The 8600-nt window shown below is 49.3% G+C and overlaps 1 pseudogene; it reads left to right on the top strand.

The window, feature by feature from the left end:
• The first annotated feature begins 3900 nt into the window (after positions 1-3900).
• LOC142008297 (putative protein FAM10A4) lies at positions 3901-4723 on the top strand (annotated as a pseudogene).
• Positions 4724-8600: the final 3877 nt, after the last annotated feature.

The raw sequence follows: 8600 nt of genomic DNA, 5'->3' as shown, positions 1-8600 counted from the left end.
GTTACAGACAAAGCCCTCAGTTTTCATTAGTAGCTAGTGATTTTGGATGCTTTGGGTCTTGAACGCTCAACTTCAGACTCCATAAAAGGGAGACATTTTTCAATGGCCTGATGCTGATTTAAAGATTTTGGAGTTGAAATCTCATTTTCAAAAGCGACCTAAGCAAATAGAAGCCTATATCTAATTGAAAGTGCATTAGTTTTAGGGGCTTAACCTATTTAGTTGCTTTTGTAAATCCCTTATCTATCTATCTATCTATCTGTCTATCTATCTATCTAATCTCTTTAACCATTGTTTCTTCATTTAAATTAGATATGAGACAATTAACCAAAACAAAGACCAAAACAAAAGGGGTAGATGACTCTGGTCAGGAAGTTGAATGATCTAGGGGTGTGGAAGTTGCTGGATATTGTTTAGGCTGAAGGAGAGAGAGAGAGAGAGAGAGAGAGAGAGAGAGAGTGTGTGTGTGTGTGGAGAGACATGCAGAAAGAATGTCTGAGAGAGAAGAACAAAATGTAACTACCTCCTGTTGTTTGGTCCTTCCTGTATTCAATGAAACAAGACTGCACACGTTTTGCAAATAAGGAAACAAGATTGCATCACATGTAGCAAACTCCATCAACTTTTCCTCTGGATTGGAACAGCCTACAGGACCCTGAATTTTGGCTGGCAACACATGTATGTACCAAAATACACACATATATCTGGCCCTAAATCATTTCTGAAAAATGAGATTTGGGCTCTTAAATCATTTTAGTTTTGAAAATTTTACCCAGATTGAATTACATAATAAGTTTTTCATCTCTAAGGGCTGTGTTCCTATCTTTTGTGCTAGCTTTTTTCCATTAAAACTCAAGTTTCAGAAATTAAGAAATCTTGGGGCCAGGGGAGGGGAGAAAGATTAGATGACTACTTAAAATTGTGCTGTGTCTTTTTTCCTTTTTTTTTTTTAAACACATCGCTGAGAGAGAGTTTAGTTTCAGCTTTGGCATTTTGCAAAGCTTCAGAGACAAGCTAAATAAACTAGACACCCTATAATAATTCCAGGTATATTCCATGGTGTATTTCAAGAACACTACCTTTATATTTATTAGTTCTCATGAATTTATGTACTATTAAAGCATAATTTTCAACATACTGACATATCTGTTTGTTTGTTTGTTTGTTTGTTTTCACTTGTTTGTTTTCAGGATTAACTGTTTTCCTCAATTAACTTGCAGTAGAGTACACATTCTGATGAGGGCCAAATTTATCTGGACATCAGCAAAAACTGAAATTTATTGAGGTATTTCCAACACATACAAACCCATGTTTAAGATTTTAGGTGGTGAAATGAGAAGATTCTGCTTATTCAAAATAAATCCCCCAATGTTAAATATAAAAATCAGGGAAAATATTTGAAAGTGTGGGGAAAAGAATATTGTGTCACTGGAAATCAAATTGTCTATGTTTATAGCTAGGGCTGTGATTATGAAGTTTGCTGAATTTGGGCCTAAAAGAAGCATCTAGTAAGATATATTAGCTTAAATTTCAAGGTCATTTCATATCCATCTTTATCTATTCGTCTCACTAACATTTTCTGTATCAAAACAAGAGAAGGCATAATCACAAAATGCTTTTCTCAGCTCGATGCCATGCCATTATGAAACATTCAGAGCTGAGTACTCACACAAACTATTAAAATCTGGTTTTTACTTATATATCTGTGAATTTTGATTGGAAGTTTTGCTGGAGAAGGGTGTGTGTATTTGTGACTGGGAGATGTTAATCTGGCACAAATCTCAACTACTATGGGCCCAATGCAGTCTGATTTGCTGTTGGTTTTTTTATTTTTTTGTGTGTCTGTGAAAATTTCCTCTTCTTCTTAACCAGATAGAACAAGCAAGTTTATAAATCAAGGTTCAAAGTTTTTCAGTACTGGGTCTTCGTCAAAGTGAGAAGTATTCGGCAGTCATTGACATAAATAGGCTTATAATGAACTGCAATACCTAACTGTGTTCACATCTTAAGCAAAATGCACTTGAGTGGGACTATTAATTGAGGATTTCAGGATTGGACAGAATCTGCCTTCTCTCTGATAAATCAATTCAAGTTGGACACCTCACTTATCTCTCCCAATCTTATCGTAGGAGGATATCTTCCCATTACAGAAGGGCAATTTGAAGGTCTCTTACAGAAGATTCTCTCTAAATCAGAAAGAAAACAAACAAACAAACACATCTTGGACACCACACAATAATAAAGGTACCTAAATAAGAAATCCATTTTGATTTTACACTCATCCCTCACTATGGCCGCATCTACATGTGCACGCTACTTCGAAGTAGTGGCGCCAACTTCGAAATAGTGCCCGTCACGGCTACACGTGTTGGGCGCTATTTTGAAGTTGAAATTGACGTTAGGCGGTGAGACATTGAAGTTGCTAACCCCATGAGGGGATGGGAATAGCGCCCTACTTCGAAGTTGAACGTCGAAGTAGGGCACGTGTAGACGATCCGCGTCCCGCAACATCGAAATAGCGGGGTCCACCATGGCGGCCATCAGCTGAGGGGTTGAGAGACGCTCTCTCTCCAGCCCCTGCGGCGCTCTATGGTCACTGTGTGCAGCAGCCCTTAGCCCAGGGCTTCTGGCTGCTGCTGCTGCAGCTGGGGATCCATGCTGCATGCACAGGGTCTGCAGCCAGTTGTCAGCTCAGTGGATCTTGTGTTGTTTAGTGCAAGTGTGTCTGGGAGGGGCCCTTTAAGGGAGCGGCTTGCTGTTCAGTCCGCCCTGTGACCCTGTCTGCAGCTGTTCCTGGCACCCTTATTTCGATGTGTGCTACTTTGGCGCGTAGACGTTCCCTCGCAGCGCCTATTTCGATGTGGTGCTGACCAACATCGAAGTTGAACGTCGATGTTGTCAGCCTTGGAGGACGTGTAGATGTTAGTCATCGAAATAGACTATTTCGATGTCGCTACATTGATATAAGCTATTTCGATGTAGCGTGCACGTGTAGACGTAGCTTATATGAACACATTTGGTTCTCAGCTTTCTGCTCGTAGGCGAAAACTTGGAAGAGGGACACTAAATTCCCATTAAAATACACATACAAGTCTCTGATTCGTTCCAAGTGCTGCTAAATCGGCGAAGGAATGGCAGCATGTGGTGCTGCTTTTGAAAGGTAAATGAACCTTAGGCTGGAGAGAGTTAAAGACTAGGGGCAGTTTAGGGCTATGAGTGGGAGAGAGGGTTAAAACCTAGTGGCGAGTTGGGTGTATGGGGTGGATGAGGAGCATTAAGGCTGCTGCAGGTTGGGGCCATGGAGCTGGCGGGGGAGTCAGGCTGTGGCAGGTTGGGGCCACAGAGCCAGCAGGGGGATAAGGCTCATGTTAGTGGTGGGGAATTAACTCACCTAGTGAACAAAGGTAGGTATATGTGTCCCTCATTTTAGCACATACTCATATGTAAAGTGCTCGTTTAAATTAGGGATGAGTGTACTGATTAACTACCAGTGTTAAAACAAGAAACATACATACTATGTAGCTGGTACACGTAGCATCTCTTCACTGTCTTATTGTATTCAGTCCCAAGCACTTATATACTTTTATATAAATCATTTGGAAAGTAAGGAAAATATTAAGGAGATATAATACTATTAGGTGTCCATGGTATTGTATCAGAACTGATGACATAATTATAACTTACTTGCATTATGACATCATTAATTCATAGTGTTGTATCCACAACTTTGCATCATCAGCAGCATCTGTAGCAGAGCATGGGAAAGCTCTATTTTGTTCTGCTACTCAGCATCACCATAGCGATTTACTCTTGTGAAGAGCTGGCTGTTTAATTTCTCTCTCTGCTTACAAGCATAACAGCAGTCTGCCATTTCCTGTATCCTGCTCAGGTCAGGGTATCATGGCTCTTGGGAGAGTTAATAAACTGCAGGCTCTGATGCATCTAGACAGACAGGATCCAACCCCTGTGAGGGTCAAGCAGCTCAGTCTACTGCACAACAGTGTGAAGATCACTGGAGAAACCATATCACTTCTTCAATTTTTTGCCCCTGCAGAAAAGTCAGCCAAGAAGGAGTAGTCACCACCAGAACCAACAGAGAGTAAGGATAAGGATTTGTAAAGAGATGAAGATGGTATTATTTAACCAGACATGGATGGTCCCCAGGAAATGGGAGATGGATATATGATAGTAACAAAGGAGATGATAGACCAGGACAATGAAAAAATGAAACAGGGCTTTTGTGCCCTGGATGCAGGTGAACTTCAGAAAGCCATTGGCTTGTTAACTGATGCTATCAAACTGACTCCTCACGTCACTGAGCCAAGGTCTTTTTGAAACTTCAGAAGCTAAATGCTGCAATTCAGCACAGTCTTATAAGTGGACAAGCCAAGCACCCATGCTTCTGGGATGTTGGGAGGAGGCAGCTCAGGGCTTCACTTTAACATGTCAACTGGATCACAATGAAGAAATGAATATCATGCTAAAGACTGTGCAAGCAAAGGCTGAAAAGATTGCTGCAAATAAGGAAAAGTATGAGCAAAAATTTGCATTAAGAGAGGTACAGAAAAGGCTGGGAAGGGTGAAATTGTCCTGGGAAGAGGAAGAAAGACTCCAGAGAGAGAAAAGTTACCGGCATGACATGCTTAGAAAAAGTCACATACATCTGAAAATGTTCTTTACCTTTCTAGATCCAAGAGATGCTTGTTTTTTGGATGTGGTCTAGAATCCAGAAAACATTTACAAATATAGTGACACACAGAAGTTATTAAAGTACACCTGCAAAACAAGACTGAATGTGATCAACCAGAAATGACTAGTTATTTGAAATAAAACCATTTCCTTTCTTGTTTTGTTATTTGCTTCAATTTTATTTACAATGAGGAGTCTCACTTCTGGCTTTTTGTAAGCCATGAGAAAACTGTTCTTGGGAGAAATAGCAAAGTAACTTCACTCCCCTGAGAATGAATTATTGTACGATAGCAGTACCTTCACATAGGAAATGGGTGTCTGTGTGGGAGGGCAATCATGTGGAATAGCAACTGAGTGTACAAGACAATGTAATGTAATATTCTAGATAGCAACAAAACTGGTGAAACTATATGGAGGTAAATGGGAGCTGCTGAAGACAGAAACCCTGGAAGATGTGAGAACAAGAATTTTTGTGACATCTTATAGACTAACAGATATTTTGGAGCATAAGCTTTCATGGGCAAAGACCTGCTTCATGAGATGCATGAGTGGTGGGGTGGTTTCAGAGGGGTATTTAAAGAGTGGGGTCCCACTAAAAGGGAGGGCCAGATCTGACAAGGTCTATTCAGCAAGGTGGAAATGGCCCAGTATCAATACTATTTATCAAAAGAGATAAAAACAAGTCACATCAGACAGGGGGATGTGAGCCTTTGTCAGAGTTTAATGGGGAGATATTACCACCCAGGGCAGAGAAGCTGACTTTGCAAGCTGTGAGCCACTCCCAGTCTCTGTTTAATCCTTGGTTAATGGAGTCAAATTTGCAAACAAATTGCAGCACAGAGATTTCTCTCTCCATTTGATTTTTGAAATTTCTTTGTTTCAGAACTGTCACCCTTAAATCTGCCACTGAAGCTGTGTCTACACGTGCACGCTACTTCGAAGTAGCGGCACTAACTTTGAAATAGCGCCCGTTGCGGCTACACGCATCAGGTGCTATTTCGAAGTTAACTTTGACGTTAGGCGGCGAGACGTCGAAGTCACTAACCCCATGAGGAGATAGGAATAGAGCCCTGCTTCGACGTTCAACGTTGAAGTAGGGACAGTGTAGACGATCCACGTCCCGCAACGTCGAAATTGCCGGGTCCTCCATGGCGGCCATCAGCTGGGGGGTTGAGAGATGCTCTCTCCAGCCCCTCAGCTCATTGGTGGCCGCGTGGAGCGGCCCCTTAAAGGTCCCCTCCCCCACCCTGACTCTGCAGGAAGCTGAGGCAAAGTGCAGGCTGCAGCCTGCACACGCGGGCAGCCTGCACAGCCCTCAGCCCACCACACAGCGGCGATGGCTGCCCAGCAGCCCCCCCAGCGCCCCCAGGGGACCCCCCCAGGGGAGCCAGGGCAGCCAGCCCAGCCAGAAGACCTGCCAGTCTGGGAAGCGGCAGCGGGGCCCCTCCTGGACGGAGGCCGAGCTGCGGGACCTGCTGGGGCTCTGGAGCAAGGAGGAGGTGCTCCAGGTAATGGGGAGCAAGAGGCGGAACGCGGATACGTTCGCTCAGCTGGCCGACGGCCTGGCTGCCCGGGGTCACCCTGCCCACACTCCGGACCATGTCCGGAGTAAGGTGAAGGAGCTGCGGCAGGGTTATGCCCGGGCCCGGGATGCGGCCAGCCGATCTGGGGCCGCCCCCGTCACTTGCCCCTTTTACAGGGAGCTCAGGGACATCCTGGGCTCCCGGCACACCTCCTCCCCTCCGGCCACCCTTGACACCTCGGCTGACGAGCCCCAGCAGGCCCTGCAGCCGGAGTCCGACCCGGAGGCAAGCCCCGCACCCCGGGCCCCCCCCCCCCCCGGAGGACATCCCCGGGACATCGCGGCAGGAGGAGGAGGAGGAGGAGGAGGGGGGCTCCTACTCCGCAGAATCCAGCCTGCAGATCCTCCTCCTGCCATCCCGGAGCAGCAGCAGGGCCTCCGACCCCCGGGGATCTCCGGACCGTGGGAGCGGACCCACAGGTAGGTACCCCTCTCTGGTGGACACCCCTGGGCTTGAGGGGCAGGGTTAACAGAGATGTGTCCAGGGCCCCCCACACGCTCACATGGCCATGGCCCCAAGGACACCAGGGCCATGGCCCTCACAGCACTGCAGCCATCAGCCCCTGCCCCCCCCCCACCCTGCATGACAGTGCCATGCCCCATCCCCGGGCCAGGTGGGAGCGGAACCTCGAGGGGCCCCTGGGAGGAGGGGGTGGGACACCCCGCAGCAGCAGCATGTGATGGAGTGGGGGGAGTGCCAAAGGGAGACTCAGGCTACATATGAGCCACAAGAGCCGAGGAGCTCCCAGGGCCAAAGGAGGATCCTGGCGCTACAGCTAGCAGGTGACACCTCTGCCCTGAACAAACAGGAGGGAGGAGCCGAGCTGGCTTGGAACTGGGGGGCGAGGGCGGGGGCCACAGGTAGAGGCTAGGGGAAGGGAGAGCTGGTAGGCAGCCAGCCAGAGGAGGGGGAAAGCTGCATCCCGGAGGGGCCCCCCTTGGGGTCTTCTCCCCACGACGGGTTGGAAGGACTGTCTCTTCCGACAGCTGGTGCTGTCACTCCTGCCAGAAACTGGCCATCTGTGGCCTAAGAAAGCTCTCCTGATCTCAGACCCTGCGGGGTGAAGTGAGAGTCGCTCCCACCAGGGGATGGGGTGCAGGGCAGGGGGACCCCTGAACCCCATCCATCACAGCAGCATCTCCCGGGGACGGGGATGGGGAACCTGCAGCACAGGGCGGGGGGGACAAAGGCCACGGCTTGGGGCCCACACTAACGCCTGTCTCCATTCTTCTTCCCCCCCTCCTCTCCTGTGTCCTGCACCTGCACCTGCACCATCCGAAGGACCGGAAGAGAGCGCCGGCGAGGCCTCGGTTGTCCCGGAGAGCCCTCCGGGACCCTCGCTCCAGGGCAGCCCCTCGGCCGAGGAACGACCGGCCCCGCGGAGGGCAAGACGGCGGACCCCGCGCCTACTACCGGCGGTGGCGATAGACCCCCAGCTGCTGGCCATCCTCTGCCGGCAGCTGGAGGTATCGGAGCAGCACCTCCAGCTGCAGGAGCGGGCACTGGCCTGGCGCCAGGAGGCATGGGGGGCCTATATGCAGACATTTAACCGGCTGGTTGATTACCTGGCCCCCCATGCCGCGCCGGCCGAGCCACCGCCCGCCGCGCCCGCTCCTGCAGCCCCACCACCAGCTGCTCCAGCCGTCGCCGGGCCGTCCGCCGTCGCCCCACCACCCACCCGCGAGGGCCACAGCGCCGAGGGACCCCTGGAGCCACCTGAGACTCGCCGGCGCCGATACCTTCCTGTGCAGCCCGCTCCCACCCAGCCGCGGACCAGACTGCAGGCACGGCGGGGCTCCCGGCTGGGCACGCCCAGTGCTGGGCTCTAGGGGCGAGGGGCCCGGGACGTGGCCCCCCCCTTGTGGTATATAATTTGACTGATTGTTTTTGGTGCCCCCGTTTGCCCCGTCCCCCCCATGTAAATAGTTCTCCCCGTTCTCCTCCCTGCTTTTCTTTTTTGTTGATGGCGCACACTTCTTTGCTTTGTTGTTGTATTGTTTTATTTGTGCACATCTTGCTTTGGTTGAACGTTTGTCCCTCCTTTTTGGTTTGTGTTTCACATATTTATTAATTTACATACAAAAAAAAAAAGTTTCGTAAAGATGAAAAAAAAGTTTACGTTCACCCACAAGTTCATGCTGTCATTTGTCCAGGACAAGTGGGAGGGGGGGGCGGTGGGGTGCTCCATGGTGTGGGCGTTGGGGCAGGAGTGTGGGGGAGGAAGGGGGGGGCAGTAGGGGGCCTGGGCAGAGTTCACCCCGCGGCCTGTTGGTCGAAGTGGGCCCGCAGGGCCTCCCGGACCCGGGTCCCCTCGGGGTCCACCTGCCG

Source organism: Carettochelys insculpta, chromosome 2 (assembly GCF_033958435.1).
Source record: "Carettochelys insculpta isolate YL-2023 chromosome 2, ASM3395843v1, whole genome shotgun sequence".
Classification (NCBI taxonomy): Eukaryota; Metazoa; Chordata; order Testudines; family Carettochelyidae; genus Carettochelys; species Carettochelys insculpta.
Note: the sequence above shows the minus strand (reverse complement) of the source record. Positions and strands in the feature narration are given on the sequence as shown.